The following is a 27851-nucleotide window of genomic DNA, read 5'->3' on the forward strand; positions in this document are numbered from 1 at the left end:
ATGGCACTGAGGTTAAAAGTGCTCTGGAAAAATGAGGGACAAGGTGAACAACCCACATAGGACCTCCTGAGTGGCCCTTGTGGGGCAATCCTTTCAATAAGGTTAAGCAAACGGTACCAAGGGGATGATAGCAAGGTTTTGTAAATGCCTGGCGGCAAAGATGCGAGAAAGAGAAGCAGCTGGTGCTGTTGGCGGCATGAGCCCTAGTGGATTTTCCTCTTTAAAACAGAAACTGCAGTCCCTGGCGAGGTGATGTGGCTAGAGTCCCCATGTCATGAGGTCAGGAACTCTGTTGATGATTCATTGAGTAAGAACTCTGCCTGACATCAGCTGAAGACCTAAAAATAGCCATCAGGCAATGTCCAAGAGATAATGGGGAAAGTTAAAATGTGTGGGTAGACGGTGCATGCACACGGAAAATGTCTAACTGGCACCTGTGGGGACTTTGTAAATTTTCCGGCCCTCACTTGACCCTGAAGGGACACAGTGATGAGTAAGAAAAGAACCTACTCCCAGTGAGCTCTTCAGTCTGCCCCTAGTCACGGGAGCATGAGACCGTGCTCACAAGCGAGGATGCGGAGAGCAGTGCTACATACTTTGTTCTGTGCTTCATGCCCACTAGCTCGTGTAGCCCAAACCTTAGGAGTGGATTCTGTTACTAGTCCCCTTTTGTAGGTGAGCAAAGCGAGGCTGTGAGAAATGAGGCCATCTGCCAAGCCCACACAGCGGGGACACAAGTGCAGGTAAGCCTTCGTGCAGAGCCTCCTCCAGCAAGAGTTCCCTGGGAGAGAAGGGAGCTGACGCTCTGAGGAAACTGGAGCTGCACTGGTGGGGCTTTGCCCACGCCCCTTTGGCCTCTCTCCCTTGCCAGGTGCAGGTCGTGCTGTAGAACAGGCTTTGGAGGCATCGGGCAGTGTTCACGTCACCTCTTGGTTCTGCCTCTTAATGACTGTGAATCCCTAGTGAATTATTGAACCTCTCTGAGTCTCGGTTTCATTGTCTTTTATGGACTCAAGCACACCTACCTCAAAGGGAAGCTGGGGATGAACTGAGATACTGTATATGAAGCTTCAGGTACAGGGTCATATATGTAGTAGGACGTCAATACACGCACGCTTCCTCGCCACTGTTGCGGTCAAAGCCAGACAGCATCTTTCCCTGGGGTCACCTGGGAGTCAGTGTGGGAACTGGGCCTGCCGACCCATCCCATCAGCCTCCATTTTCAATCAGCAGTGTGGCCCCTACCAGGTACCTATGGCAGCAGAGGCTGACAGGGGCTGATGGGAGCCAGTCCCAAGGGGTCTGAAGGCAGATTACTGAGGACTAATGAGGTGAAAAGAGACTGCTGCCTGTGAAGCTAACAGCATCGCCTGGGAGGAAGGGAAGGCAGGAGGGCAAGGGGGGTTCCCTAAACTCAGCCTGATGTCTTCTGGAAGGGCAAGAGTACCATTTGGGCCCTCTCTGTTAGAGCCTTTCCTCCTGTGCCAAGGTCACTCTGTGGCTCTTGGTTAAAATTAGCCTCCTGCTCATTGCTCTGAACCGAATGGTCTTTTCCCATGAACCACCAGGACCTTGTCTTGCATAGACAGGGGCTGGCTGTGTGCCCTCTACTCTCCAGAGAGCAGATAGAGTGCATGGCTTCCATTCTGGAGACTGGACAAGGTGGGACATGTACATGTGAGTGTGTACACGGGCGTTCATGAGTGGGCACATCTGCACACATAACTAACCAAACCAGGACACCTGGGGAATAGACTTAATCATAGCATTATGCAAACTTTTCATTGTTAGCATTATTCCTTGGTTGTATTGTTACTTTCTTAACTCTAAGGCTCCCATGTGACATCTGGTGACATCATCTTACTCATTTCTCGCCCCTAGCATGAAACAGGAGGCCCATCCCACCCCTAAGATTAAGAAAAATGTGCAGTACCTCCTGAACCCCAGGTGATCTATAGGCATTTATTACATGAGTTTGCAAATGATAAAAGAAAAATGAGGAATGGTTTGGTTAGATTGTCCCCTCTACCGAACTGGGCTGTGTCTTTTTCCCACCATGTCCCTGGTCCCTGGCACAGGGCCTGGAACATAGAAAGTGCTCAATGGATATTTGTCAAATGCATGAATAAATGGGGACAAGTGGATATTTTGTTCTTTGCCTACATCCCATAGATACTAACATATTAAGCCAAAACAACATACTCAATCAAGGATGAGGCAAGGATGGTTTGAGCCGTATCAGAAAAGGAGGGCTGTGACTAGAAAGAAAAGAGAATAGTGGTCAAAGGGTCTGGGGGGCTGCAGTCCTGCTCAGCCAAGAGGTGGTCTGCAAGTCAGCCAACTCCTGGAACCTGATTTCTCACTCGTCAGAGCCCTGGCCTAGAGTGGATGAGATGAGGCAGTGCCTCCCCACTCCCACCCCCCAGTTCCCTGCAGAAGGCCTGGCACATGACAGGTATTCTGTAAAAGGGTAATTGTTAATATTTTTACCAGATTTCTGTGGGAGAAATGTGGGTTAAACATCCAGAAATATAGGATGGGGTAGCTGCTAATCCTATAAAAGAAAATGTGGGAACAAGTTGAAAGTGTCAGAAGGGGAGAAAATATTTGCAAACAATATTCAAAATATTCAAAAACAAACGATAAGATGTGGGCACTGCACGGAAACAGAACTAAAATCAGCTAATAAACATAAGAAAAGGTGCCCGACCACAGCAGTACAAGGAAAAAACGCAAATTAAATAGAAATGCAATATTTTATGCCATCAGAATGGGAAAATTAAAATACTGCTAATATCCAATAATATTGGTGACGATGGAGGAAATGGTTACCCTCATCGAGTGTTCATGGGAGTATAATTTGATGAAGCCTTTTGGGGAAACATTTCTGGCAGCACCATTCAAGACCGGGATGCGTATACTCAATGATTCAGCAGCTGCACTTCTAGAAACTTCTCCAACACCAAAGCATGCCCTTATCCTCAAACGTAAATGCTCAGTACCCTTCACCACAACATGTTTGTCGGAGCAAACAGCAGACATTGGAAACAACTTAAAGGTGCAACAATGAGGAAGAGTTAAGTTATGGCGCATTTATTTTATGAACGATTATTCTGCCATTAAAATGAATGGGGACACTTCTACAGGTACAGATATGGAAACATAAAATATAATTTTTTTTACATTTATAAAAAATACACACACACACTCTCTCTCTCTCTTATCTGTATATAAATTAGCAAAGGGACCCGAAGGATACCCACCCAAGAGAGCCCTGCATGACCTCTTGGGAGGAGGGGTGCTAATGGAACAAAGGTGGATAAGGGAGGGCGCTGACGTTTTATTCTGTCCTTCCGTTTTGCTCAAGTGTTTTAGAATGAGAATGTATTAATGCATTTGGAGAAGGAAAAAAAAAAAAGAAAGCCAGGCCGTGGTCAATGATGGATTGCTCCTGTGCAATTGTGCCTGGTGGCAGAGAATGGATGATGTGACCCCCGGGGTTGGGTCCCGCCCTGGGGCTCTAAGCAGCCCCCTGAGTCGGGCCTCATTTACTGCCCCCACCCCCCAGCTCTAGCCCATTTCCTCTCCTGATAGCGCCCCCCACCAGGTTATCAGCGGTCTCCGCGTGGGGAGGCGGGCCCTGCACCATGCCTTTAATGTGCCATCAAGGGCTATGGTCCCTGCACTGAGGGAGGCTAGTGGGAGGTCCGGGGACCTCGGATCACAAGATCACAAGCAGCGCTGACTGGCGCTGTGGACGCTGACCGAGCCCCGCCCCTGAGCCCAGACCAGCACCCTAATGGAGTGGGGGTGGGGCGATAACTTCAGACCACCAGCGGCTCCTCCCTCTACAACGGTGACATCCCTGCGACCTTCTTCAGATGGCCCTCCTTCCTGTAAGCACAGTAATGGCAGGTAGCATCGACTGCATGCCTACTATACGCCAGCCACTGTGCCAGGCAGTGAGCAGGCTTTGTTTTCTTCTGAACCTTTCCGCGGCTCTAACATGTAGGTAATGGGGTGCTCGCCTCACGGATGAGAAGCGCTCAGATTTGTTTTTCTTTTTGCTGCATCTATAGGCACACCATCAAAGGCCCTCCTTCTTGATTCTCAAGAGTTGCCAAGTGAGGAAGGGGCTGCAGGACTACTGAGAAGTGGTCTGGGGGCGTCTGTATCCTGGAGTCAGTCTTGGCTGCCATTTGCATTGAATCTCTTGGTCAATCTGAGAACAAGCGGAGGAGCCCAGAGTAGACAAGTTTTGAGAACGACATCATATTTGCTGGCACACTCCTAGTGAAACTAATACTAAAATAAAGTGATAGGATTTTTGATATAATCCCAACTCTGTCACCAACAGGATGTCACATCTTAGCGAATAACTCCTCTAGTCAATCATCAAATAATGACCCCTCATAATCATGACAAAACTATTATGAACGATAATAGAACCTGCTACTGATTCATTATTTGTTACATGGCAAATAATGTTAAGCAATTGTATATCCACCATTGCATTTAGTTCTTTAAATTTCCCTATCACAAAGGTATTGTTTTTACTAATTTTATAGATAGAGAGATGAAAACTAAGACTAAAACTAAGTTCATGTAGCTGAACACTCTCTACACCATTGGTCAGTGGCTCTGATCCTGGCTGTACATTAGAATAGTTCTGGAAATTTGATAAAAACACAACATCCCACCACAAGAAATTTTTATTTAAACAGCTTCCCATTTAATGCCATCGCACACAATGGCATTTAAAATGTTCATTACATTACGCAATCAGGTGGAGAATTAATGTGTTTAGGTGCTGGTTAAACAAAGATAAAGGGGGACTGGCTTCAAAGTGCTTTCAGCATTACAGAGGCAGATGCAAGATAAACCCACTAGTAGGATATTACAAGCCCAGTAACAGTGATGTGCGAATACTGCATTGGGAGACAGGGTGAAAGTGCCATTTGCACAATTTATTTAATCTCGGTTTATTTTTTTCATCTGTAAATAAGGATTTAAAAAGCTGCTTTCCAAGGTTATGGAGACCTTACGGTAAGCATCCTTAGTACTACCTAAAAGTGGATTCTCCTTTCCATATTTACAAAGTACTGTGGAGACCCCAGTTCTCAATCTGTGAAATAGTGATCATAATATGTAGGACCATAATACATAATAGGATCAAACAAGACTGTAGATGTGAAGTCTTTTGCAAAATGCACCCACAAATACAAGATATTCTTATGATTCTATATGTCGTATCCTTCTCCATGAATCAAGTTCTCCTGTCATCCCAGACCCCTCCTAAGTGGCTTATTTTGAGGTATATCATGGCATTTAAAAAAAATATTCTCTTTGAACTCTCTAAAACCACATTTGATCATTTGGCTTCTTGTCTTGCAATACCAATCCATAGTCAAAATAAGGGACAGCAGGGCTGGACTTGATACCATCTTTTGGAGGACTCAGATAAAAAGTGACTAAGGTCACCAACAAATACATGGCAGAACCAGGCTTTGGACCCGGGCCACTGCATAGACTTTTGCCTGGAAAGTAGGGGGCCACAGTGGACCCCGTCAGCTTCAGTCCTGGGTCACCCCGCAGGTGACTCATTCTGTCTCACCCAGCAGTGACTCATTCTGCTCCCTTATCCTAGGCAGAGGGTGAAGGACCCTCTCCATGAGGGGTGGCTCTCACAAAGGTCATTAAACTTGAGCCCCACTAATTGAGACTTTGTGTCTTCTGGCTTTTTGAGCGAGTGAGTGGGGTGGAAAGAACACTTCAGCTTCTCTGAACTTCAGCTGATCCATATACCAGCCTCACTTTTCTCATCTGTAAAATAAGTGTAATAGCAGTCTCTGTGGGAGTATAGGAGGTGTTGATGTATGTCACGCCTTTGAATGTAAAGTAAATGGGTGTCAGGAACTGTTGTATCATCATCACCATCATCATCATTTGTGCCAATCTCTGGACCTCAGTTTCCTCATTTGTAAAATCAAGAGGAAAAGTTAGTTGAAGTTCTAGGTTTCTTCCAACTCTACCTATATTCCTAACCAAGGTGACATTTCCTTGGTGGCCTCCTTGAGGAAATAGGATTTTCCAAACCAGTGTAAATGAGACTATAGGAGAAATACTTCACCTGAGGAGGAAACAACTCGCAAAGACTTCTAAGAACCTCCAGAAACTTACAGAACGTGCTCACCACGAATCTTCTACTCTTTGAAAGCAATTCACTGGCAATTCCATCTGCCTACCTCGAGTTACTTTATGTCCCTGGCAGTACCAGGACAGTCTTTTAAAATCTTCAGCTTTGCAACACAGAGCTTCTGTGACTCAGGCTCACCTTTACCCCACCTGAAAAGGTTGGCATGGCTGAATGGCAGAAGAACCCCATCGTGTGGCTTCTCAGAGAAAGGTGAGGGAGCCTGGGATTTGGGGAGCTTTGGGAAATTCTGAACAAAAATCCCTTCATGAATTTAGGGAGCAGAAATCTCTGGTCTTTGGAGAAACCAGTGGGATTTTCAGAGACTGTGACACTCCATCTTTACTTGATCATGAAACCACAGTCTCCCCTGGGTCCTGAGGCCATCTGTGAGTGGAGGACACTCTTCCAGCCCTCAGCATAGAAAGGACCCCTAGAGTATCAGAGCTGGAGGGGCTCCGAGTCCCCCTAATCTCTGCCTGGGCCCAACCTCTGTGTGGTTTCAGGCAAATTACCGAAGTTTTCTGTGCTTCAGTTTTCTCTTGTGGACATCGTAGTAGGTCTACTTCCTAGGGTTATTGAAAATGCTGACAGCAAGACTGGCAGGATGGGTGTGTTGTGGGGGTGGTTGTACCACGGGGGTGGGTAGGTCATGGAAGGACAGGGGTGTGTGGAGGTGGCTGTGTCATGGTGTAAGCATGTTATTATGGGTGGGCATCGGGGGTGTGCCTTAAAAGACTAGAACGTGGGCACAAGGCTGCAGCCTCCGCAAGCCAGAACCCCACACCAGTAGGCTCGAGCGTGTTTGTAAGGCCTTTGGCAAAACCACACCCAGATGCGCTGCTCGAAGAGATGGAGCAGGCAAAGGAGATGGATGGGGAGAGTCCATGGATGGACACAAGTGGTGACCAGCACGGCTTTAAACACCTATACGGCGTCCTCCAGCAGGAGGGCCAGGGGTGCTTGATGCCAAAGTGTTCATCCTGGGCTTTCATCTTTGTGGGGGTGATTTCTGAGCTGAACATTGTTCTTGGTGATTCAGATTCACCAACACTCACCTAATGGGCACTGATTGCGTGCCTGGGCTGGAGAGAGATACTTCGTATGTATCGTTCTATTTAATGGTATAAAAACCCTGTGAGAAGGCACAGAGGAAGAAACTGAAGCTCAGTGCAGTCGGGTGAATTGCCCAAAGTCACATGGCTTTAGACTTCCAGTCCAGCACCCTTTCCCCTATTCCACATTTGAAGACGTGTGCAGGGACCCAGCCACTCGCCGCGCTGTTGGTGCTGTTGGCTCATTTCCCTTTTGCCAAGAACAGTCAGTCGGCTGGTTGAGAAAGGACTTGGAGTCAAGTATGATTTCAGAGTTCCAACAGGGGCGTTCCAGCAAATTCTACTGGGTCGATGTGACCCTCTCAAGTATAAGGTCAGACCACATGGAACTGTCATCTTTGTTGAATATTAGCAATAATTCACAATTAATTAGGAATAAGATTGGATATTAGTAATTTTGTATGGTTCAACCTAATAGTATTTGGAAAAATCTAAAAAAACAATTAAAAAAAATGGATGGATACAGGGTGCTGGAGGGAATGACCTCTGTCCATCCAGCTCAAGGATTCTATGATTTGTCCCTGGAGTCTAATTGCAACTGTGATCAGCTTTACTGGAACAATGATGGGACTTGAGAGATACTACCACCACCACCACCACCACCCCACCCATGGGAGGGGCCGCATGGTCTTGGATAAGTTCCTCCCCCATGGCTGGACGAGCTCTAATGGAAGTGGAGCTGAGTGGGGCTGGTGGTGGGCAATCTCCCCCCGACACTGAAAACCCTCAACCGTCTCCTCCCCTTTCTCTTGGAGTTCCTTATGTCCCACCGAAGTTCCTGGCCCCAGACACTGACGTGAGGGCTTGGCGTGACTCCCATGGGCTTCCTTCCCAGGCAGCAGAGTGAGGCCTGGGCTCTGGAAGGCTCTGGAGGAGGACACACCTGGTTTACAATCCTGGGCTGTCACATCTCAGGTAGGGAGTGACCCCGGTTAAGGCATTTACCCTCTCTCTGCTGCATGCCTCAGTTTCCTCTGCTCCAGCATCTGGATAATAAGGGTACTACTTCAAGGGTTATTGTGAGGATAAGTGGAGTCATGTTTGTGAAGTGCGCAGTAGATGTTAGCCAGTGTTTGGATTACTGTCATTCAAGCAGCGGGCATCTATTAAGCACCCGTGTGGAGCCAGGACTAGTCCAGGGGCCTGAAGGATTCTCTCTTCATTTCCCCTTTGCTCTACCCCTGCCCTTGTCTTTGCTGCATCATTGGTGGTCCTAGGCCCACCACAGGACTATCTCCCTGTGATAACTCTGGGGTCATGGGGTCAGTCTTGGGCCAGCAGCTGGTCAGGCATCCATAGCTCCCTGCTGAGGGGAGGCCATGTTGGAGGCTCAAGGCTCTCATCTCAGAGACAACGGTGTAAATACTAAGAGGTACACAATAGCATCCGCAGCAAAGCTGGATGAGCCAGGAAGCACCTTTCCCTCTGCCAGGAGCCACAGGTCTGGGGAGAGGGGGTCCTGGCTGAGAATGGCAGTATCCCAGCATCGGAAGGCCTGACCCAAAGAACCAGCACCCCCAGGTGTGCCAAAAGTCCCTTGTGCATACGGCAGGTTAAGGGGTGTTCTCTGAGGTCTCCTTTCCCAACATACTGCCCTCTGTCTTACTTATTCCTGATATCCCCCCATAACCTTCTTTGCATTTCATGGGACCACTGTGAACTTCGGTCTCCTCTTCTGCAAATGAAGGATAATCCATCCTCTCTAGTTATCCTGGAAAAGTCGTGAGCACCGGATTGGGTGGAGCCTAGCACAGTCCCTGGGCAAAGAGAAACACTCAGTACCCATCAGCACCTTCCCGCCATGCATTCTGCCTTTCACTTTTCCTCCCTTAAGTCACCTCTTCCCCTGAACTTGCATGTTCCACCACAGATGAGTTCAGGATCTGCCTTGGAGTCTCTTACCTTCTATTTCCTGTCTCTCAGATATGCTGGAATAAGGCTGCAGCCGCAGAAAAACATTAACATACCTTTAATGTACCTTTGACTCGTGACATCCTTATTTGCCTGGTGTGATTGGGGGATGCCGTCCTCTCCCCCTTCTCCTCCTGGTATAGAAATGGTATAGAAATAATATTTAATGGTATAGAAATAGTGCATGTCTACACCATTAAAGTAAAATTAAAGTTAGCCATACATCCATGTTCACAGCAACATTATTCACAAAATCCAAAAGGTGGGAACAACCAAATGTCCATCCACAGATGAATGGATAAACAAAATGTAGCAATGTCCATACAATGGAATATTATTCAGCCTTTAAAAGAAGGAAATTCTGACACATGGACAACATGGATGAGCTTTGAGGACCTCATGCTAAATGCAATAAGCCAGAGCCAAAAGGACAAATACTGTAGGATTCCACTTACAGTTGTCAAATTTATAGAGACAGAAAATAGAATGGTGGTTTTCAGGGGCTGGAGGGAGGGGGAATGGGGAGTTGTTGTTTAACGGAGACAGAGTTTCAGTTTGGAAAGAGGGAAAATCCTGGAGGTGGACGGTTGTGATGGTTGCACAACAATGTGATTGCACTTAATTTCACTGAACTGTACCCTTAACAATGACGAAGGCACATTTTATGCTATGTGTATTTTACCACAATAAAAAAAAAAGTAAAAGAAAATCAAAGGAGAACTGACTCTGGATGGTGAACACATAATGTAATTTATAGATGATGTGATACAGAATTTCAGAACCTGAAATCTATGTAATTTTACTAACAATTGTCACCCCAATAAATTTAAAAAAATATATATATATTCCCAAAAAAAAAAAGAAAAGAAAAGAAAATCAAAGTTGGCACCTAACTTGACATATGATAGCTGTAAAAATTGTTTGTTAAACACATTACCTTTGTTTCAGAACTTGAGACAAGCCTACAAGTGTGTGGAGAGAGCCAGGCGTATTGCTCACTGCTGTATCTTCTGGGCCTTAAGCAGTGCCTGGTACATGGCAGTCACTCAGCAAATATTTGATGAATGAATGGATGAATGAATGAATGAATGAATCGGGAAGGTCTTGCTGGCCCTTATTCCCACTTCCCACTCCATCCACCACTTTCCCTTCCCCATCTTCATCAGAGAGCAGTGATCAACTGAGCCATGTGAAAGGAAACTTTGGGAATCATTTTGTTCGTGTTTCTCCCCCCAGGAATAAATGCTCCAGGCAATCGATGTCTATGTTCTCAAAGGCCGCCAAAGAAGGGGTCTCTCTAATCCCTCTGGGTCACATTTTTAACACTCTGTGATTGATGGGACCTTCTTCCATGTCCTTTCTGCTCTGCTTTAAACCTCCCACACCCACCCGATCCTTTTCCCCTGAGAAATGTGAGAGGGAGCTCTGAGAGACAGGTGGGGGATGCCAGGCGGGGCTGAGGGAGGGGGAAGGGAGGAAGAACAGGACTCAGCCACCTCTGGAATACTATCAGCCCAGACAGAGCTGTGAGGATTAACGAGGCTTCTCCTGCGGCAGAGATGGATTATGTGACCTCAGGAAGTCCCCTAACCAAGTCTTGGAATTCTCACAGTCCGTGATCTCAAATGAGAGCTCTAAGGATCCCAGGCTGTGTGAGCTGCCATTTGGAAGCCTCTCTCTGACAAGTGTGTTTCTAAAAGGCGAAGGGTGGCCACTTAGTGAGTGCTGAGTCTCACTGAAAACCCAGAGAAATAACTGTGCAGCAAAATGACACCATGAGAAAATATGAGAAAGTAATGTCAAAACTCACAAACTAGGCAAATGGAAGAGGAAGGCCCCTGACTAAAGGAACGGCTTGGTTGAAAATATAAAGCAATGACAAGGTATACTTATCTCGCAACATTCTGTTGCTTCATTTGAAGTGCAATCAGTTCCACGGATCTTAAAGATTATGCATGACTAGTGTTATTGGTGTAGTGGGTGCATGGGTCATTAAACATACATGCAGAATATGTCATTATGGCCATGGTGACTTATTCCCCCAAGAGTGATTATACTGCTGTCTTCTGGTTAGTGCGCTTCATATGAGCATTGATAAAGAAATTATATCAGAGTTGCTCAAAGGATATACCCTAGAGCCCTATGTAATCACAGACTCCTTGAGATAGTAATACATGTACGTGTGGTAAAAGATGTGAAAAATACTTCAATAAAAAAAAATCTATTTTACTTTGATTAATCTAGCACTTCTCCAAGTTCATTAGCTACAAAATCTGGGCCCACCAATGTCTATCATTCTGTGGAAATAGAATTTCTTGGCACATACATAGGAAAATGCTGACAGAGAGCATCCAAATCCCCTTGACTCATCCCATGATTCACTAAACAGTCCATGTGCACTCATACAGTTGGGCTGTGTTGTCCAGGCACCAGAAATGCAAAGGTACATCAGATGCAGTCCATGGCCACCAGAACGTCACAGTGTGTAGGGGACACTATGGGCAATGGGCTTTGTAGGGTCTATGGAATTCCACAAAACAATTGAGTCAAGGGATCGAGAACTTGGAATCGAGGAAAGCGTAGGGTGCTAGAGACGCACAGGAGAGGGCACCTCCCCAGGTGTGGCCAGAAAGGAGGGCTTCCCATTAGACGTGCTGCTTCCGCTGGTCTTTGAAGTCAAGGAACTAGCCAGGCTCATCGTGGGGAAAAGGTGTTCTAGAAACAAAGGAAAAGTTTATGAGGGACGCGGAAACAGGAGCAGAAAGAGCCTACACAGGAGATGGAAAGGGGTTTCTCTGTGGCTAGAGAAAATGGTGTGCATAAAGGGATGGGGAGAGGATGTGCTTTCTCTTTTCTTTTCTTCATTTTGTTTTGGGAGAAGAAGATGGGGAAAGATCATGGAATCTACCATCTTAAGGAGCGAGGACTTCATCCTAAAAGCAATGAGGCACCAAGGGAGGTTCTAAGCCTGTGATTGTCACACCTCCTGGTATTGCCTGCACTAGAGGCTTAACTGCAGTAGCGTGGGGGCAGGTGCTGAACAGACAACCTGGACACAGCAGACGGGAGAGGCTTCAGACAGGACTTAGCATCTTGGGCAAAGGCAGCATCCAGGCAAGCCGTTTTCGCCAGAGAAGTCAAAAGTGGCATACCCCACAGTGGATATTATTCTGTACACAGTCAGGCAGGGATGGTCAGGAAATTCTGTCCAGGGTGCGAGGCGTCTGGCATGGGTGAGTGTGGGGACAGAGTCCCAGAGAGCGGTCTCCAGGCTCTCGGCCTCACGTGGAAAGGTGCTGGCTCGGTTATTAGATGGCCATCAGCTGTAATCAGACGGCCATCCGCTGTGGCTGGGTGGCCGTCAGCTGTTACTGGTTAGCCATTAGCCACTGATATAACTGCCGTGGCTACACTAGGGGTTGGTTGGTTGGCAGAGAAGCGGGCGGCGGATTGCGGCCAGCAAGTGGGGCTAGCAAGTGTGGATGGCAGATTGTGGATCGTGTAGACCCTACTTCCTGTGTCTTGCCCGGCCGCCAGTGAGATGGGGGTGCAAGAAGATCCTTCGTTGGGGTACTGGCGGATGTTTTGCTTTTGTGACTCGACCAGGCGCCATGGAGAATATAGTGGTATGACTGCCCTATCTATAGCTCTGTTGGTGTTCCTTTTTGGCCTCACCATATCCTGCGTTCTCGTGCAGGGAGCGGGAGCCGAGACCCTGCATTGTAGTGAGGGTAGAGAGGAAAGAGGAGATTGAGATACACAAGTAATCTAGGGAAGCATTTCTTTAAAGAGTAAGTAGTGGTTAAGAAGTAAAAAGTGGTAGTGGGACTTGGCATACAGGTGAGAACTTGGTGTCAAGGACAAAAATCAAAGGCTTTGGTGATATAGCAATAAGATCAGAAGCTAAACATGAAAACCAGAGCTTCTTTACTGATGACTAAGACCAAGGTTGGTTTCAGAGCTTGGAGTGAAGGTGGTGGGTAAGTGGCCGTAACTGTGAGGTGGAGGAGCTTGGTGAAAGCTGGAAACCAGGCAGGTCCTGACAAGAGCTGCCCCTTTCCTCCAGGTCTCAGTCACCTGGGGACTCAGGACACAAAGCAACAAAACTGTCCTGGTCTAGTGCTGCCATCTGGCGGCTGGCATTAAGAACTGGGAGACCCACATCTCCAGGCCTGCTATCTCCCTTTTCTCTTCAGAAGGAATTACTCACCCCGCCCTCCCCTCTTTACAATGTTCTATGGTTCTCTGTCCAAAACTTCGCTCCCTCCGGATCAGACACTGGTTCACATATAGACACGACCTCTCTCCAGTCTGCTTCTCTCCCTTAGCTCCCGCCCCGTTATCTGAGAGAAAAGCTCTCCTCTTCCCAATCTTGCTTTTCTCTTTTCTGCATTTTGTTTTGGGACAGGGGGAGACTTTCTTAAAAGACCCCAGTCACAATTAATAAGAGATAGTGATGGATTTGTATTAATGAAAGGAAAATGTATTCGGTTTGAAGCTAAGCACAATTTTAAAAAACAGAACAATGTCGTCAATCTCGGCAGTGCAGCGCTCACACATAAGTGCTCAGGAGTCCTCCTCAGAAAGCCAGAGTCTCCATCTCTGTCCACCTTCTTTGGATTAAATCGATCTCTCCTCGAGAACTAGCATTTGGGGAGGGAAATGCCTGCTTTATTAAATTTGTTATTTTGTTCATTTAAATTGGGTTTGTAGCAGCATTTACTTTTTGTTACAAAGATATGGCATTTTCGGCAATGGGTTTAAATGATTTGGGGCTTGGGGAGCTTGGAGGTAATATACTGCTTCCATAAGGGAGTGTGTGACTATTTCCAAATGAACACTTCCACAAGTCAGGGCTGCATGTACCATCACTGTCTGAGCTTTAAGGTTGAGACAAGGTCAACAGGGAGAAATGGATGTTAACGGAGAGAGCAGATCCCGGCACTTCACATGAAGAAGGCATAGGACTCATTGATTGAAATTTTCTTTCTAGAAATACTACCGTGAGCCCTGTACTGGACAAAGGGACCCAGTGGCAGAGGAGCAAAGGTGAGAACCAGTGACTCTCTCAAGCAACTGTACTGTCTTCACAACCCTGAGCAGAGTACCTTTCAGAACTAAAGGCAAGGCATCCCACTGGTGGGATTCCCACACGCTCGTCACTTCCAAGTGAGATTTCCAGCATGAGGTCAGGTCGGATTGGCCAACAGAAACCACGCAGTTATCACTAGGCTTCCCTGAATGCACACAAGCTATAAAACCAGAATAATATTTGCAGCCAACAGTACAACTCAGCAGCTCAAATTGTAGATTCCTAAACCTACAAAGAATACTTTCTGTGCTACTGGTCCTGGGAGAGCAGAAGAAGGCATGGCTCCTGGGTGCCACTCTGTTTCTGTCTCTCTGTCTCTCTCTCTGTCTCTCTTTTTGTCACACACATTCTTACCTAAGACCTTTCCTGATTTGGGAATGAATGGTGGCTTTTCTTCTGCCACAGACCAGGAGAGCTTCGGGGACATTTTGCTCCTCCATTTGTAGAGTGAACTCCCTCACCCCAGACAGCTGAGGGAAATTGACAGATTTTACTTGAGCAAAAACTTCTGGAAGTTTTTCTCCAAAGAGTTCACTCTTTGCCTTATAATGGAAGAATTGGAGTACATGATGGCAACTACAAGGGTGACGGGTTGGATGACAGGTGAACTCTACAGTCTTGTGATTTTTAAAAGAGAATATTGATGGCATTAAGTTTCTTTTCTTGCCTTCTTCTCTCTTGTTCCTTTTCTCAACCCAACCTTGTCTCAGGATTTCCCATTCCTGTTCCGTGCCTGTTGATTCCAGAATGTCCACATCAAAGGGCCTCAGGGGTTCTTGGAAGGGCATCTAAAACCTGCTTTTCCACATAGCACTTTTTTTTTTTTTAAAGATTTTATTGGGGAAGGGGAACAGGACTTTTATTGGGGGAACAGTGTGTATTTCCAGGACTTTATTGGGGAACAGTGTGTTTTTTCCCAGGGCCGATCAGCTTCAAGTCAAGTTGTCCTTTCAATCTTAGTTGTGGAGGGCACAGCTGAACTCCAAGTCCAGTTGCCGTTTTTCAATCTAGTTGTGGGGGGGCTCAGCCTACCATCCCATGCGGGAGTCGAACCAGCAACCTTGTTGTTGAGAGCATGTGCTCCACCCAACTGAGCCATCTTGCCACCTGGGAGCTCAGCGGCAGCTCAGCAGCAGGTCGTTGTCTTCACTCTAGTTGCAGAGGGCACAGCTCACTGGCCTATGTGGGAATCGAACTGGCAACCCTGTTGCTCAGAGCTCGTGCTCTAACCAACTGAGCTATCCAGCTGCCCCACATAGCACTTTTTATAAGATTGAGAAAATATCAATTGTCCATGTTGAAGATTGGGGGTTCCAATGGAGGTTGGGTGGCCTGGGCCCTCCACCTGCCTCCTGGAGTGGCCCAGCTCTGGTTCTCCTCTCAGCCCCTGCCTCTCCCTACCCCTCTCCCAGCCCTGCACCCACGCCACCTCCTCTGCTTCCCTCCTTGCAGCTCTCCGGTCCTGCAGCGTGGCTATCTGGCTGCCCATGAGCTGGACAAAGCATTTGTCAGCTTTAATGGATGTACAGCTCCCAGCCCTGACATGTTTTATGCCTCCCTAGGGGGCTTTGATCTCCTTGTCTACATACATAAATGAGAGGATTACCGCGACATCCAGAACAGGGCACCAAAAGCGTCTTTCACCGAGGTGCTTTTCCTCCAGCAGATAAGAGTAATAAAGCTGCAATGCCGGGAGCCATTAGGGCCCTGAGCCTGAGGTAACTTCACTCAGGGTGAAATGGTTTAGGGAGACTCGCCTAGAAGGATCTCCCTGTCATGATTCTCCAATATTGTTTATATCTGGGTGATGTGGATAAAGAAACCGGTCACTGCTGGCACCGCCTTACCTCCCTGAAGATTACAAGCAACTGTGGCTGACATTTGCCAAGGTTGCTCTGAGTTGGGGCTGGCATATGGTTACTGTCAGGGATTTCTGGACATGGGGGCTGGGAGAGAACACGGGGTAGGGACTGGTATTTTTAGGACATTTGGAGCCCTCGGCTGGATTTAGGCCAACTCTCTAGATTGTTCTGAAGCCACAGTGTCACTCGTGCTTTGCTCCATGTCCTGAGAGAGAAAGGAAGGGCAAAAGAAAATTTGGGGACTGTGGTCCTGATCACCTTATGTCCAGTGGATGCTGAGGTCCAGTGTTTGGAGATGGGGGTTCTTTGAATACACACCCAAAGTTTCAAGATGGCAGCATAGATAAGGTAGCGAGCAGAGAGATTGGGAGTAAATAATCAGCAGGGAGGTGGAAAGGGGTCTCATTACCGTCAGCTGGGTGAGGGGGCGTCTCGTAAGTTACTCAGCTAGCAAACAATAGCTCTGACCCCAATTCTCTGACTGCCATTTGTTGACTAAGTCTCCTGTATCTGCTGAGAGATTTATCATACAGTATGTTCTAGGGACAGGTGAAGCAATGAAAACTAAGGCATATTCCTTCCTTCAATGAGCTCAAGATTTCATCATTTTCCTCTTAGTAAATAACTGTATCGGCTCTTTGCGTTGGAGGAGATCTTGGAAGGCCACCTAACCCAACCCTATCTAATGTTTGAGGATCTTCTGTAATATCACTAAGAAAGAATCATCTGCCCAAGTTTAAATACTTCTAGAGACAGGTACCTCACCACCAAAAATCTTTGACACCTTTGATTATTGTAAAGCTGTTTCTCTGTCAGACCAAAATTTGGTCTCCCATAGCATCTACTCCTTCGTGTTACTCCTTAGAGTAGAATCTTATAAAATGAATAAAACCTACCTCCACAGATCTTGTGTGGAGTAGTCTCCCACTGTGGGGACAGAGCCAGGAGTGCAGTTTCCAAGCTCTCGGCCTCACGTGGAAAGGTGCTGGCTCAGGTAGTAAATGGCCATCAACTGTGATTGGATGGCCATCAGCTGTGGCTAGTTGGCCGTCAGCTGTAACCAGTGAGCCATTGGCCACTAATATAACTGCTGGGGCTAGGCTAGCAAAAGATGGGGGCTAGCAAGAAGATGGTGGCTGAGCTAGCAAGAGCAAATTGCTGTTAGCACGGTGGATTTCAGCTATCAAGTAAGGTTGGTTGGCAGAGACAAGTGGGAGGCGGGTTGTGGATTGTGTGGCTCCTGCTTCCTGTGTCTCCAACCCAGCCGCCAGCGAGAGTATAGTGGTGTGACTCCCCTACCTATGGCTCCGTGGGTGTTCCTTTTTGGCCTCACTTATCCTGCGTTCTTATGTGGGGAGCGGGACAGGAGACCCCGCATGACACCCTGCATGACACCCACCCACTGGTAAGTCATACTCCACGTCTGTCAAATGGCGAAAGAAAATTAGGTAATGTCTAAGTTACACCCTTCACCCCACCCCAGGCCACCCACGAACCTATACAGGACTTTTGTGTGAATTAGAAAATGGTGTCTTTCTCCAAGACATATTACTGCCACCTGCTGGAAATTTGCCACAATGCATTTGTGCTGTGCACAGCTTGTGCACCAGGCCCCGGGAAATCTGATCCTTCCAGCCTCCAGCACTGTGGTCCTCTATTTCCTTCCTTTCACCATGCAGCGTGAGACAAAGAAAATATCAAGAGTGTCAACATTGGAAGGGGATCAGTGACGTGCAATTTAAACCCAAAGTGATTTTTTAAAATCATTTTTTAAAGAGCAAACAAAAAATTCTTAAGTGTCTAGAGCAATGCTTCTCCAAAATTTCAGAAGATGTCTCACCCTCCCAGATGCTTTTTGCCTCCGTTCCTTTCCTTGCCACCTCCCTTCATGTTCTTTCCTGTGTTGGTGCCTCATTCCCAGGCCCCCAGCCTTTGCTGACTCGTTTAGGAGTAGATGGAGAAGGTCTGAGGTAATGAATTACGGACGCCTGCTAAAGAAAAAACCAGTTTTACAATTCATTCCCCCTGAGCCACCAGGAGCTCACAGGAGAGTCAAGTTCAGTCATCCTCTCTCCCTCAGGGTCTGGGGGTTGAGCTGGGGCCCCAGTTGGGGGCAAGAGGCCCAGGCCCGCCCTCCAGTAGCTTCCCACGCTGACTTGGACTTCACACAGACATTTTCTTCTTGGGAGAAAAGGCCACTCTACCCATATAATTTATTCAGTTGTTTCCAACAAGTGACTTTCAGTGCCAGGAATACAATACCAAGGCCCAATGTGGCACAAAGTTTGGGCAAATACAGACCTTTGCTGTCTGTCCTGTTCAAGCCACCTGGGGATGCTGGCATGGGGGAGGGCTGCCTCCGCAGCATAAGTTCCCAAATGACTGTCACCCTCCATTCCTGGACGTATTTAGCAACTGTGTGTAGTGCAGTGTTAGAGGCGATGACGTTTGGGCTGGACCTTGAAAGGTAGTAGACTTGGAAAGGTGGAAACCACCCATGTTACCATCAATGGATGACTAGATCAGCAAGATGTGGTACACACATACAATGGGGTACTACTCAGCTTTAAGGAAGAAGGGAATCGACACGCGGTCCAACATGGATGACATGATGCTAAAGTAACATAAGCCAGACACAAAAGAACAAATGCTGTAGGATCCACTTAGAGTAGTCGCATTCATAGAGACAGGAGGGTTTCCAGGGGCTGGGAGTTGGTCTGGAGACGTGGGAGCGTCCTGGGGTTGGATGGTGGTGATGGCTGCACGACAATGTGAATGCACTTGCTTAATGCCACTGAGCTGTGCACTCAGAAAGAGTCAAAAAGTAAGTTTTATGTTACGTACATCTTACCACAATTTAAGAAAAAGATAGGTATGTTGGGAGATTGGAGACTGGCAGGGACAGCATTCCAAGAGGTGGGAGAGCCCAAGTAGAGGCGTGGAGTCTCCATTCAGTACCGGAGGTTGAGTGGGAATTCCTTTGTAAGATCATTTATGTAGGGAAAGTCACCCCACATCTCACTGGTAAAGTGGGATAATATGAATCCCCGCCCAGTCTCTCTCTTAAAGGGTCAATGAGGAACAAATGAAACAGCCTCTGTCACAGTGCTTTATAAACCACAGGAGCATGAGGTTGGCGTGGTGACACTGTTGCTGACAGCTATGATGAAAAGGACTTGTGTACACACTCCATCAGATCCAGGTTCAAATCCCAGCTGTTCCACAACTGATGTTTTGATCAAGTCACTTAAGTCCTCAGTTTTGGTAAATCTCATCTGTAAAATGGGATTGATATTACTGCCCTTGGGAAACGCCTCAGTCACAGTCTAACCAGAAGAAAGAAATCTGCTCCAAAATTTAAAGCAGTGGGGTTTTAAACAGGACTTGGTTATTCAGGTGATGGAATTGCTGAGAAGCCGAACCAACAACAGTGAGGCCGCCCCAGAGATGAGAAACTGGCAGGAAGACACCACCCTGGGGCGGGGGAGCAGAGTGGGGGCAAGGAGGAGGCTGGTTACTGACGTCCAGAAACTAGAAGATCCAGAGGAAATGGAAGCCAGGCTGGGCCTGCTCAGAAGGAGCAAAGGCCTGGATCTGAGGGCAAAAGGGACTTAAATTAGGACTGAAATGCAGTCCATCCAGCACCCACTGACACCCTTCAACAGGTATTTGACTCCCAAACGACTTTGCCTAACATGGCAACCTTTCCTCGAAGACCAAACCCAGTCAGAAGCCTGAGGGCATGGGAGGCCTGTGAGTTCCTCACCAGTTGGCCCGTGGGGCCGGCCAGGTGGAGAGGAGAGGAGCGTGGAAGGGCAAAGGGAAGGAATCCTGCACGTCTGTCTGGGAAAGAACACCAGGCCCTCGAGCCTGGAATGGGGGCTGGAATCCTCCCAGTCCTCTGTCTCCACACTGGTCTGTACTCGTTGGGTCAGGCCCTGAGCTGGGGACCACAGAGGTGAACTCAGGTGAGTCAGGTCCACCCCCTGGGGTGGTCTGGGGCGGATGAACTTTTAGTCAGTTCTTGGTCTCTGTCAGGACCTGATGTGGCCCCCACCTCCACCCTGGCTGGGAGTCTGACTCCCGTTCAGTCCCACCAGGGTGACCCACCCTATGAGTCACTTCACCTCAGCCTCAGCCTGGTCACCTCCCTGGCAGACTCACCCAGCAGGACTCTCAGCTAACCCCTACCTCTGGGTGCTTTCCATACCACACAGAACCAACCCAGCAACTCTCTCCAGCTAACCATCCCTGCCACCGGCTTCTCTCTGACGTGGCTTCCCGGTGCTGACTTCTGTGTCACCCTGATTGGCTGCCCCTCCCACAGCACCACAGGGAGGCAGAGCAAAGGCCCTTATGACTTCCCTGTTCTCCTCAACCCACCTAACTTGCCAGCCCCTCCAGGAGGCCAGGTAAGAAGAGTCTGGGACACACTACCTCACCACACACTTCTTCCCACTTCTCTTCCAGTAGCCTGGAGGCAGGGGGCATTCTCTTACTCTCTGTTTGACCAGGACACTTCCCAGGGTCATATCCTCTCCCCTTCTGAAATGGCACCTGTGCCCCTTTCCCCAAGCTGAGCTTTCTGGATAGTGAGGTGCAGAAGAGGGAGGCCACCTGACCCGTGAGGAACAGAAGTCAGGAAGAGCTTCAGAAGGTGAAGCCATGATCCAGGTGGTGGCATTTGGGCTGAGCTTGTCAGAAGAACTCCGGGGGCTCCAGGGAGAGGGCACAGCTGGAGGGCAGGCCAGAGGGTGAAGGCCCAGGGCCTGCCCAATGCCAGGAGCTGCCCGCTCAGCCGTTGGAGGATTCTGAAACTCAGCTGCCTCCTCACAAGGGCCTGGGAGCTTCAAGGAAGAAAAGGAAAAGTGTGCTCCTTTGATTTGGGTTCAGAGATTTAAGTTGGGCACTTCGGACCTAAACATTGAGGCAATGGGTCAACGTTTTAGTCGGGATGGGGTCGAGTCTCCTTGAAGAAGGATCTTGGGGTACCAGGAATTACAGGCAGCCTGCAGCTTCCCGAAGATCCTCGCCCACAAACATGCACTCAGGCCATGCTGAATCTGCTTTCTTGGCTGCCTGAATACCCCACTGCTAACTGACCACCCCACTTTCCCCTCCCCTCCCTGCATCGGAGCCTCCTTCCTCCTACCACATGGCTTACCAGGCTAAGATGTGCTCTGAGTGGGAAGGTAAACTGAGCCATCTCTCCCCTGGGAGCTGTGCCAACAACCAATGATGGGGACCACCACGCCACCCCAGGCATCCACCTGTGTAGCTCCTCTGTGGGACGGACAGCTTTGGGGGCCAGCCCCTGCATGCAGAATTAGAAGACCTGGATTTGAGTCCCAGCTGCAAAGCTGAGTGTCCTTGCACACATCACCTGGCCTCTCAGAGCTGCAGGGTTCACGTCTGTGATACAGGAAAGGTGTGCTCATCCTGCATTTCTTGACAGCTTGTTTCAAAGACTCAGAAGGGATACTAAATACAACAGGGCATTGCTGATTCTAAATCAGCTGGCAAATACGAGGGAATATTATTCTTCTCCTGGGTACTTTAACAGTGTCTATATTATCATCATAAAGGAAAGTTCTAAGCTTCAGACCAACAACTCCAAAACTCTCCGTCCCTGTAGAAACCTTCAGGCCTAGCTGGTTAGCAGGCTCCATCCACAGGCAGAGGAATGAATTAGGAGGGGCCTTCAGATGCCATGGATTCTTTAAAATATGTCTATTTCAGTCACTGAAATACTGTTTTACATTTCTGAAATGCCGGAGAAGCAAACGCGGCCTCTGACCACGTGTTGCTGCCTCCCACCCTGTCTCCGTCCTGGTGAAGGGCAGACCAGGGCCTCCCTCTGCAGCCTCACACTGTGTCGGCCCGAAGCCTGGCGCTTGGACCTGGTCCAGCCCCACAGCCAGGAGAACAACACAGCTCTCCTCTGAGCATTCGAGCCAATTAAAAAGACAAATGACTATAGGCTTATCTTCCCTCCTCCTCTGCCCCCCTCTCCCTCTCCACCCCCACACTTTGGGCCTTCCCCTCCAGAGGAGCGGGGCGAGGGACCTCCAGGCTGCGAATCCCTTCTGGAACTACTGGACGCCCCCCAGCCTCTCGTCCCCCCAAACCTGCCCTGGGGCCTCTCGATGGATGATGGATGGAGCTCCTCAGGCCTCGTCTTGGAGCTTCTGAGAGTCCCTGAGACCTCGGACTGGCAGGAGGACAGTGGGGGAACAGGAGTAAACTGAGAGAAAGTGAAGCAGAAAGACCACAGGCTCAAAAGATTTTTTTTTTTAATGAAAAAGCTTTCAAGCTTATTTTTAAGCTCTGGCCTTGGGGCCTGGAGCTTTAACAGAAGGCTTTATTTCTGGAGAGGCATTTCATTCATTTATTCCATGGTTCAGATGACCAGAGCCCCTGCCCTGAAGGAGGGCTAGTCTGCCCAGGAAAGAACAAGAGCCTTGGAAGTGGCAAGTCCTAGGTCTAAGCCATCCAGCCAATGAGCTCGAAGCCCCTGAGCAAGTCACTGAAGCTGTCTGAGCCTGCACTCGGCATTTGTCAAATGTCTATCTCACAGGAGGGTTAGAAGGAATAAATAAGATATCGAGCATTAACGGCCTGGCGCAGTATTGGGCACATACAAAACTTGCTCTTACTCCAATTCCCTTCCCTGTTGTGGCAACCTCAAGACATCTATCCTGATTTCCCTACGGCTTACATCTTCACCTCCTATCGTAACTTATTTAAGGGTCTCACAAGTATCATCAATAGAAAGTTTATTAATCCTTCAAAGCCCAGTCTGATTGTCACCGCTCTGGCTTTTACCTTCCCCACCATTCTCCCTGCACCTTGATCACACTTCCATTTTTACTCTGTAATTATTGTAATTGTTCCATTAAGATAATGAATATTTATTGAGTGTCATCGTGCCAGTTCCGATGAATACCTCAGTGAACAGGAGGCAGGAAATCCCCACTGTCCTGCAGCTTATATTCAAGTTGGAGAAAACAGACATTAAAAAGTTCTAAAAAATAAGCAACTTATCTGTCTCTTAGACAGTAGGCTCCTTGTCTTCTTCCTCTTTATATTCTGAGAAACTGTCTAGTGCCGACAGAGTGGAAGCTCAACAGATGTTCGTTCTCCTCTCCAGACCATGCTTCATTCTCCATGTTTCTCTCCTCTGGGAAGATGACTAACGCCTGTTCACAGGCCCTTTTGGCGGTCAAGGTCCACTGCTCCTTAGGTCTGAACAGCTCTGGGGCCCTGTTGCATGGACACACTCGTAGACCCTACAGCCCAGCCTGATGCAAAGTTCCACCAGACTCTCACTGCCTCTGAGGCGGAAAGTACAGCGAGAGGCTGGACCCGCTTCTCTCCACCAGGCTGGGTTCCTGGATACTAGGTGAGGGCTCGCTCCAAAGGGTTGTGTGTGCAGGTTGGAAGGGAGCCCTGCTGACAACCAGGAGGTTACTTCAAACCTCCTGTGGAGTCGTGGCGCTGCTTCCCAGGGGACCCTGAGAGGCAAGAGCCAGGCGGGAGCTGATTTCCTTCCTGTTCCCAGCTGTAGCCAGCTTTCTGGAGAGGAGCATTTGGGGGAATTTTCGGTTCAGCCAAGGCACAGAGTCATTAGGGTCCTAGAATGATGGAGCTGGAAAGGAATTCGGAGATCAGCCAGGCCAACTCTCTCATTGATAGAAAAGGCAACTGAGACCCAAAGTGGGGAAGAGTCATCTTTTTGACGAATAGGGTCTCAGAGATCATCTACTTCAGAAAGGGAAAACTCAGGGATGTTTTGCTGCTAGCCCACTTTCAGGGCACGTCACTGATCATTTGGCAGGACCATCCCCGTCAATGCCCAGTAAACAACTAGAACGTTCTGGCTCTCCCTGGGCAGCTGCAGCTGTGGCCTGAGACATCTCTGTGCCCTTGAAGGTAACTTGCTGTTGTTAGTTGAGTCTGAAATTCCATTCCAGGGCCTCCCCTTGCCCCAGAGCACAAGGCCTTGAAGATGTTGCATGCTGTGTGGGCCGCACCCTGCGAAAGTAACTGTGTGAGAGAAAGGCGAGCAAGCGAGCGAGAGCCTGCGCGCAGCGATAGCAGGAGGTCAAGGCCGGAGAGCACGACGCAGCCCAGAGGCTTCCAGGATCCCTGTTCTGGCTGAAGGAATTGTTCGTGGTGATAAATGAAAATGAGCCTCTTCTGCAGCAACTCCCTCTTACAACTTCATGTATTTTCCAAACCCGTGTTCCTCTCTCACATCCCGTGTCTCAGCATAGCAGCAACACCTTCATGCCTCCAGCCTGGAAATGGTCAGGCCTTTGCCATGTTTCACCTGCGTCTTATACATGGTGGACCCTTGGGGTTGTTCCACAGCGCCTTCCAATCCCACAGCCTGCCCTGGCTTTGTTATAAGCTGAATAGTGTCCCCTCCAAAGTCCTGTGTTGAAATCATAATCCCCAGGACCTCAGCATGTGACTGCAATTGAAGACAGGGTCTTTAAAGAGGTGATTAAAGTTACATACGGTCATTAGAAGGTCCCTAATCCAATCTGACTGGTGTGCTTGTCAGAAGAGGAGATGAGGACACAGACACACACAGAGGGAAGGACACGGGGAGAAGGAGGCCATCGACAAGCCAAGGAGCGAGGCCTCAGGAGAAACCAACCCTGCTGATACCGTCATCTTGGACTTCCAGCCTCCAGAACTGTGAGAAGAGAAATTTCTGTTGTGTAATTCATGCGGTGTGTGGTACTTTGTCATGGCAGCCTGAGCTGACTAATACTGATTGCATATTAGGTTGGTGCCAAAGTAATTGCAGTTTTTACGGTTATTTTTAATCTTTTAAACCTCAATTACTTTTGCACCAACTTAATATTAGCTTCAGTTCAGTTCAAGAGATGCAGACTTCCCAGCCACTGTTTGCCAGGCACCGGGCCAGGCGGTGGGGATTCAAAGATGAACAAGACACAGTCTGGGCCTTCAAGTTGCTCACAGTCCAATGAGGGGCTAGATAATTTTAAGGAGAGAATTCATTTTGGGAGGGGTTCAGAGGAGCACTGAGTATGGGGTGATTAATTATGTGGGAACTCAGAGGAGACGACATCTGAGTAAATTTTAAAAGGATGGAAAAGACGGGACAATTTACCAGGCAGAGAAGAAGAGGGAGTGGGTGCTCTGCAAAAACACTGATGCACGAAGAGACATGGCAAATTTGGGCAATTATCCTGGTTACAGGAGCAAATAAAGCACAAACTGGGGCAGGTAGTGAGAAACAAAGTAACGTCTCTGAGTGTGGTTTTTCCATCTGTTAAATGGGGATAATAATACCTTACGCAGTTGATGTAAGGACCAACTGTGACAGTGGGTGAAAAATGTTTATGGCAAAACAAGCAACGCTTACTTCAAATAAACTCATCATAAACCGCTTGAGTTTTAAATCCTACTCACTCTCCGCCCCACTACCACCTATAACCTTGTTGGCATCGCATCAAGTAAACTAAGCCAGTTCTTATTTTTTTAATTAAAAAAAATAAAATTTTAGAATAGTTTTAGGTTTGCAGAAATGTTGCAAAGATATTACAGAATTTCCATATAGCCCCACCCAGTTTCCCCTCTTGTTAACACCTTATATTAATATGATACACTTGGTACAATTAAAGAAACAATATTGATAATTACTACTCACTGAAGTCCATAGTTTGTTCAGATTTCCTTAGATTTTACCTAATGTCCTTTTCTGGCTCCCCTCCAAGATACCACATCACATTTAGTTATCATGTCTCCTAAGGCTCCTCTTGGATGTGTCATTTCTGGTTTGTTTTATTCCACAAATACAGCATTTGCTAAGAAAACTACTAATGCACAGAAGCAGGGAGTGGCGGAAAGCGTTGGGAGATTTTCTGGAAAAAAAAGTGATATTTTTTAGCATTCCATGTATCATTTGGCTTATCAACGACATGCGTTGGTTACAAATGAGACTTATCTCTTCACTGAAGGAGACCTAAAAGGCCTGTGCTTGTTATAGTCTCAGTTCATTTTACCGTTGACACTAACAAATTATAACTAACTTATATTAGTAAATGCAGTTTTATAATTGTCCCCCATGTGACAGCTGAGTCCTTTTTCCCTTCCCAAGATCCCTTCTGTGCATCCAGGGGTCCTATGCATTTCTGACCACCTAAGCCTACGCGCTCCAGTCTCTTGGAGGTGAAAGGCTGTCTCCCTTTCTGAACCCCAGAAACCGAGAAGGTGGGAGTAGAAGACAAGACAGCATAGGCCCAGTGGCATCCATTCTGTCCGAGAACTTCCACTAGAGCCCCAGGTCCGCACCCAACACCACACAGTCAGATAAGATAATTCTACTCCAAACCCAGCTGGGTGGCCTCGGAGGTGGGGTGGGGTAGTTACTGGCTGTTCTTCATAAGACAGTTTTTCAGATGTCACTGCAGGCCCTGCCTCCCAGCTGCTGCAGGGAACACGTCCCAGTTTGCCTGGGGTAGCAATAAAGGAAAGCATCCCACTGGTTTGCTGGAACAGCCCTCTCTGTCTGGAACACTAGGTTCGAGGACTCTGTCTGTTCTCAGGTTTCACATCAAGGCCCCATCCAGGAACCAAAGCGAAGAACTCACAGAAGTAGCAACATTTATGAGCCTGGAGCATCAGAGAACAGCAAATCCCTCCTTTCCCCAACCCACACTCCACTCCCACCCCGCTGGCGACAAGGCCACAAGTAATCACCAAGTCACACTCAGCTGAGCTCATTTCTTCTCGTGTATTTATTTATTTATTTATTTATTTATTTAAACCATAGAACTTCTTTAATGGCTCGAGTCGTTGTAAAAAGATTCAAACAAGCAGAAGAAGTGAAACATTCCCTTGAACGTTGCTCACTCCCCGTCCACTCCCCAATGGTCTCCAATGCTCTCAGCGAGGCATGAGTCCTTAGAGGCCTTTTTCAATGGATTTACATGCTTATGTGGGTATATTCAGCATTGGAGTATATTTCTAACACACTAGGCTAATATACTAGATATGCTAATATACTGTTCTCATATATTTGAAATGTAGTAGAGATTTTTACGTTGGGTCTCTAAAGTAAAGATGTAATCTGGTTTATATATCTAGTTGCTTACAGAAATTTGGATTCTTTCTCATTTTCTTTTTATATTATAAACCATGCTGTAATTAAAACATGTTTCTTTTTTTTATTTGGTAGGCAAGGCTGGTGGATGCCCGTGTCCGCACTGAGGCCAGATGACCAGGTGTCTTTCTCTTTGTTCTGGGAACAGCAAGAGACCACCCCTTGTGCACATTTGCCCGGTGTGGCTTGCTGATGCGGGGTGACCGACAGCACCCGATGTCTTTCCCGAGCTGCGTCTACTTCCACGAGTACAGCTGATGCATCCCTGACAAGGTTCGTGTTGTTGCCTGGCTTTCCCAGCCCTAACTCTTATTTAGGTTTCAGACTGTTAGGCCTGAAGATGACCAGCAGGCACATAAAGACTGCATTCATGTGCTGTGGCTGTCATAACAAACGGTCAAAAACCTCGTGGCTTAAAAGCACAGAAACCTATTCTCTCCCAGTTCTGGAGGCCGGAAGTCTGAAATCGAGGTGTCAGCAGGGCCCTGCTCCCGCCGAAGGCTCTAGGAGAGAATCCTTTCCAGCCTCTTCCAGCTTC

The sequence above is a fragment of the Rhinolophus ferrumequinum genome, chromosome 18 (assembly GCF_004115265.2).
Source record: "Rhinolophus ferrumequinum isolate MPI-CBG mRhiFer1 chromosome 18, mRhiFer1_v1.p, whole genome shotgun sequence".
Classification (NCBI taxonomy): domain Eukaryota; kingdom Metazoa; phylum Chordata; class Mammalia; order Chiroptera; family Rhinolophidae; genus Rhinolophus; species Rhinolophus ferrumequinum.